Source organism: Mesoplodon mirus, assembly GCF_964341445.2.
Source record: "Mesoplodon mirus genome assembly, chromosome: 11".
Classification (NCBI taxonomy): domain Eukaryota; kingdom Metazoa; phylum Chordata; class Mammalia; order Artiodactyla; family Ziphiidae; genus Mesoplodon; species Mesoplodon mirus.
The window spans coordinates 39,504,311-39,511,275 of NC_138987.1; positions in this window are offsets into that span (position 1 = coordinate 39,504,311).

Genomic DNA, 6,965 nt, shown 5'->3' on the forward strand with positions numbered 1-6,965 from the left:
CTGAAATTTGCAAGGGGAAATGTTTCCAACAGCGGACAGAACAATGGTTCCACTGAATTGGAAGCTGGGACTGCCAGGGGGCCATGTTAGGCTCCTTATCCATGGGACCAAAATAAATAACTAAAATAAATATATACATAATATATAAAATATAAATTATATATTTAAAATAATATTATTATTATCACCATAACGTTTGCCCAGTGGTTTTTTTTAGTATATTCACAGAATTAGGCAACCATCATCACTAATTTTAGAACATTTTCATCATTCCAAAAAGAACTGCCATTCCTATCAGCAGTCACTCCCATTCCCCCCTCCCTCAGCCCCTGGCAGCCACTAATCTATTTTCTGTCTCTATGGATTTGCCTATTCTGGACATTCCATATAAATGGAATCATACGATATGTGGCTTTTTCTGTCTGGCTTCTTTCACTCAGCATGTTTTCAAGGTTCATCCATGTTGTAGCACGTGTCAGTACCTCATTCCCTTTTATTGCTGAATAATATTCCATTGTATGGATATAGCCATTCATCAGCTGATGGATATTTGGGTTGTTAATGCCTTTGGCTATAATAATAGTACTGCTATGAACATTCACGTACATGTTTTTATGTGGATATGTGTTTTCAGCTCTCTTGGGTATATAGCTGGGAAGGGAATTTCTGGGTCATGTGGTAACTCTGATTATAGCCATCTTAGTGGGTGTGAAGTGGTATCTCACTGTGGCTTTGGTTCCATTACCCTAGTGATTAATGACGTTGAACATCTTTTAATGTGCTTTTTGGTCATTGTATATCTTCCCTGGAGAAATGCCTTTCAAATCCATTGTCCACTTTAAAATTTTGTTGTTGTAAGAATTCTTTATATATTCCAGGTATAAGTCCCTTATCAGATATATGATTGATAAATAATTGATTCCATTCTGTGGGCTCTCTTTTCACTTTCTTGATGGTGTCCTTTGAAACATTAAAAAAAACACTTAATTTTTTTGTTTGTTTATTTTTTTTGGCTGCACTGTGCAGCTTGCGGGATTTTAGTTCCCTGACCAGAGGTTGAACCCCGGCCCTTGGCAGTGAAAGCGTGGAGCCCTAACCACTGGACTGCCAGGGAATTCCCCCCAAATTTTAATTTTAATGAAGTCCAATTTAACTATTTTTTTCTTTAGTTATTTGTGCTTTTGGTGTCATTTGAGAAACCATTGCTTAATCCAAAATTGTAACAATTAAATCCTGTTTTCTTCTAAGTTTTACGGTTTTAGCTCTTACATTAAGATCTTTGATACATTTTGAATTGGTTTTCATATGTGGTGTGAGGAGGGGGGTCCAACTTCATTCTTTTGCATGTGGATATCCAGTTTTCTAGTACCATATGTTGAAAAAAACTATTTTTTCCCCATTGAATCGTCTTAGACAAAAATCAGTTGACCATAAGTGTAAGGGTTTATTTCTGGGCTCTTCAGGCAGCAGTGGCACTTAGTTCCAGTTTCAGATTTTTTCCCACACTCTGCATCCCACCCTCTCAGAGACTCTGGCACCAGATGACTGGCACCCCATCCTCAGAGGCCTGGGGCTGGCTCAGTGGGATCCTTTCTCCAAGCTCCTGAGACAGCAACACCAGGGGAGCAGCATTTGCCTGGGCTGTAGAAACTGGCTCATCCAAGGTCATTTCTTCTTCCAGAGACAGCCTGTATCCAGAGACTGATCAATGTGAACTGTGAGGATCCAGCTTCTTGCCCCAGCTCAGGACAACTCTGCAAGGCCATCTCAGCTGCAGAGCTACCATGGGGTTGCCTGAGCCTTGTAATGGGACTGCATCACAGTTCAACTCCTCCTTTGCAGCTAAGTTGTCCTCTAAGTTCTTATAAATGAAATGACATAGAACTATCACATGCCCTGGGGGGTTATTCTCAATCGACCTAAGCCAATCCTGGTCATTCCACTGCCTTTTCTAGTAATTGGAGCAGGAATGGACACATGATGCTATTCTGGCCAAGGAGAGTTAGGGGAAGTCAGTTGGAGAAGGGGGCTTCTGAGAAAGTTTTCATAGACACAAGGGAGGAACATTCTCTTTTCTGCCTTTTTGCATTAGTGCCTAAGGGTGTGATGCTGTAGTACTGGCAGCCATCTTGAGGCCATGAGGGGACCAGCCTGAGACTAAAAGTCAACACACTGGACCCCTGAAGACATGAATATGTCGGTGAGCTACTGAATTAATCAACCCTAGAGGTACCCTATCACCAGACTCCTTGTTGCTTGTGGCAGGCACTGTTAATGGTCCTCTAGTGTCCATTCTTCCTGTCATCCTTTTAGTAATAGAACCTACTGAGTTTTAGCTGGACATTTGCTGCCCCCCCCGCAGTTGCAGACTACACTTCCCAGCATCCTTGGCAGCTGAGTGTGGCCATGTGACTAAGTCCAGGCCAATGGGATGTGAGCAGAACATCCCATTGCAAATTCTGGATCATCTCCTTAAAGATGTTTGCCTTGGGCACTCTCTTCCCCTGTTCTCACTCGCTGAAAAATAGCAACAGTTGGAGCCCTTTGGAAGCCCCATCTTGGAGATGACAGAGTGGTCCCATTGGCCTTGGAGCACTCACCTTGGGGCTGTGATGTGAGAGAGAAACAGTCTTCTACCTTATTTAAGTGACTTTATTTTGGGGTCTTTTTGTTAATAGCAGCTTCCCAAGTACCTTAGCCAATATATCATGTGGGATAATAAAGGCCCTCCTGATTTCAGCCACCGGAGTTGTTCCTAGCAGCCAGGACCTCCTCTCTGCTCTTTCTCTCCTTGGAAGTTGATGGGGGCTGGGGCTGTGTTCTGATTTTCACTGACGGTGGACTATGTGGCTACAAGGAATGTCTTCCTGTTTGAGGGTGTCTCCTCCCCCTGCCCCACTGAGTTCAGTCTCACCCACCACCTTGTTTCCCTCCTGCTGCTCCTTCTGGCCCAGGGAGGTGGATGCCCTCCCCACACCCCACCGCAGAGCCTACATCACACTTGAGTCCACGGTCGGTTGTTGAGCCCCGAAGCCGTGTCCAGTCCTGACCCCTCCACCTCACAGCAAACTTCCCAGCATGCCTTGCACTGGCTGGTCCACTTTAGGACAAACAGACATTTAGGAACAAGTAAACCATGAAACCAGACTTCCATGAATATGGTCCTAAGTTATACCTCATCCTCGTTCTCAGATAGAGGACATTCCAATTGAACATATAAACAAGAAGTTGAATATTGATACAGCAGCAAGGGGGAATTATTCCCTTACCCCAGAGCTGCTGGAAAAGCTACTTCCTTGCTTGCCTGTGCCTGGCCAGTCGGGAAGGTTCATTAAATAATTTGATAGCAAACCTGCCTTGGGCCCCTGCTGCGCCACTTGCTGCCCCCCAATAAAGGAATGGGTCCTCATCTTCTTCCCCAACCTCCAGACAAAAACATCTGTAAACACATCTGCCAGAAACAAATAACATGGTTCCTAGGATCTGATTACTGTCCCCAGGGCAGCCTTCCCCCAGAGCCCGCCCCTCCCTTCCTTCTCCTTTCCGAGAACTTAAGAACAAATGCCCAACAAATGTTCCGGCTCCTACTCCAAAGGTGGGGGTGGGGCGTGGGGTGGGCTGCCCGAGGCTGCCAGGCATCAGGCCGACTGAGAACTTGGGATGGGGCAGAAGGAAGCACAGGGTCTCTGGTCCAGGCAGAGGGGCCCAGGGAGGGCTGTGGGCTCCAGTCCGTGGGCGTTGCACAAAGGAGGTGATGAGGAGTCCAAGCTCCCACCCCAGGCTGGCACTAGAGCCCTCTCTAGCCCCCCAGCCAGCCTCCTTCCTGCCCTGAGCTCTTCCCTCAGGACAGCCAAGGCCTGGGTTCAAATCACAGCACTGGCTGAGCCTGTTTCCCCACGTAGAAACGGAGGTGTGTTGTATATAACGTGCCCCATGCCAGGCGCTGTGCTGGCTCACGTGATCGTCACAAGCAGGCTACGAGTGGGTACCGTCCATCTCCTCTTTGTAAAAGAGGCCACAGGTAAAGCTCTGGCCAGGGCCAGGAAGTAGGGAAGGGTGATCTTTGGGCCCCCCTGCCCTGCCCTGGGCATTAGGACGGTTCCTCCCAGCCCAGAGGAGGTACCAGAACACAGCACCAGGACAGGCGAGGCTGGGGGCCTCCAGGCTAGGGGGTGAGGGCAGCAGGGGGCACCGTCTGGCCTCACAGCCTGGAGATGAATCAGCCTTTCTCCTGTTACCGCGGCTCTGCCTGCACCCACCCTCGAGGCCTCTATTCCCCAGGATGCTGCTGTTATTTCTGGCTGGTGGATCCTGCCTGGTGTAGAGCTTGCTGCATTAAGAGGCTGGGTGTGGGGCAGCCTTAGTGAGGGGAGGGCTCAGCGAGGTACAGACCACAACCATCCTGGCCAATGCATGGAGGGTCCTTACTAGAATGTGAAAGAGAAAAAAGTCAACCCCAAATCTCTGTGTCCCCTCTCTGTCCCTCCCTGCCCACCTTCTCAGAGACAAGGATGCCAGGAACATGTGAGAGTTCTCCCATCCTTGGGGGGCCCTGCCTGGCATGGTGTGAGGAGACTAGGGATAAGGCTGCCGCCCTGACCACCATGCCAGGATGGGATCCTCTGAGAAGGCCTGTAAACCTGCACTCCTGCAGAGCTGGCTGCAGCTGCTCTGGCCTGGCCTGATTCTCTGGGTTAGAAGGTGTCCAGGGTGGCCGAGGGCCCAAGGATCCCTAACTGATGCTCCCAGAGAGAGGGGTACACAGCCGGTCCCTCTGGGCCCTCAGCTCTGCATGGACTGATGGGAACTTCTTGAGGCCTCTGCAAAGCCACATGGATGTCCCCCTGCCATGAGCCTGAGCCCAACCTCAGGAAAGACCCTAACAGAGGCTTGACATGGCTCTGCCCTTCAAGATCTTTGGAGGGACGGGCCAAGACTCCAGTCATGGAGGATGCCTGAAAGCTGTGGAGCTGGAGGGGGCAGTCAGGGAAGGCTTCCTAGAGGGGACATCGGCCTTATGAGAAAGAACAGGAGTTTGTTGGTGAAGGTGCTTGGGAAGGCACTGCAGGCAAGCAGCAAAGGCATAGAGAATACCAACACATGGCCATTAGGGTGGGGAGGGGAGTCAAGAATGTGGTTTAATGCCAATGGAAGGCAATGTTCAAGGCTGGAGAGGGAGGCTGGGCCAGATTATAGAGGGCCTTGAATGCTGGGCCCAGGAGTTAGGCTTTGTTCCCTAGGCAACAGGGAGCCATGGAAGAGTTTAGGGTGAGGGAGTGACATGTCTGTTTCATCTCTGTACGTGACCACTTAGTAGGCACTCATGTTTAGCCAAGTGACTAAACAATGTTTCGGGACTTCCCTGGTGGTGCAGTGGTTAAGAATCCGCCTGCCAATGCAGGGGACATGGGTTTGAGCTCTGGTCTGGGAAGATCCCACATGCCATGGAGCAACTAAGCCCGTGCGCCACAACTACTGAGCCTGTGCTCTAGAGCCCTCGAGCCACAACTACTGTGCCTGCGTGCTGCAACTACTGAAGCCCACGCACCTAGAGCCCGTGCTCCGCAACAAGAGAAGCTACCGCAGTGAGAAGCCTGTGCACCGCAAAGAAAAGTAGCCCCCGCTTGCTGCAACTAGAGAAAGCCCGAGCACAGCAACGAAGACCCAATGCAGCCAAAAATAAATAAAATTTTTAAAAAAACAACAAACAAACAAAAACAATGTTTCACACTAAGAGGTCATCCCACTTGCTCGAGTATATATATATATATATATATATATATAGAGAGAGAGAGAGAGAGAGAGAGAGAGAGAGAGAGAGAGAGAGAGATTGTTTGTATTATTAAAGTAAAATCTACTCATTCTAAAAAAATTTTAAAAGATAGGTGAGGTGATGTTGTGGTTGGAGAAATAACTGACACAGTATTCATGGTTTTCATCAAAACCATTACCTGCTCTTGAATAGCCCTAGAGCCATGGATCTCACCTCCCTACCAGGCTGCCCAAGACCTTTTAAAAATAATTAATTAATTAATTATATTATATTATTTTTTTGGCTGTGTTGGGTCTTCGTTGTGGTGTGCGGGCTTCTCACTGTCATGGCTTCTCTTGTTGCGGAGCATAGGCTCTAGGCACGCAAGCTTCAGTAGTCGTGGCGCACGGGCTCAGTAGTTGTGTCTCGCGGTCTCTAGAGCGCAGGCTCAGTAGTTGTGGCACACGGGCTTAGTTGCTCCGCGGCATGTGGGATCTTCCTGACCCAGGGCTTGAACCCATGTCCCCTGCGTTGGCAAGCGGATTCTTAACCACTGCTCCACCAGGGCAGTCCTGCCCGAGACCACCTGCTGGCAGAATCCAGAGGCCTCTAAACACCTCCTGCCCGGCTGCCAAAGAGCAGCCTGCTGAGCCCCAGAGTTCCTGACAGCATCCCCCATCCTAGCTTCCTACGGGGAGGGGTTTTCCAGCCCCGCGGAACGCCCAGCTCTCACAGGCAGCTTCCGTCCTCAACATAAACCAGCTGGGGCCTCACCCTGCAAGGAGCAGATTTTCCTCTGCCTGTCCCTGGGGCTGCCAGCATGGTACTTCTGTCTCTCCTAGGTTCTCAGCCAGACAGCCAGGGTGAGGCAGGAGAGATCCCAGAGGCCTCACACCACCCCCCAGGGGGAGGTGTTTAGAGGCCTCTGGATTCTGCCAGCAGAAGCTGCCAGCAAAGCTTCATGGCCTTGTGCATCGTGGGGCCCTCCCTGGGCCTCCTCTAAGCTTGGAGGTACGTGCCCCCAGTCTGGTGGTGGACTCCTTATTTGGCTCCGTTTAGAACAGATTCAGGCTCATTATGGGGTGGGGGTGGGCATGGGGCCTGACTAAAGCTGTCTGTGAGCCTTGAAAAGTGAGGCGGGAAGCAGGCTTCTCCCATTCCCCACCGCAGTCGCTCTCCTGCACCGCGGCTGTGAGCCTGCCCAGTGGCCAGG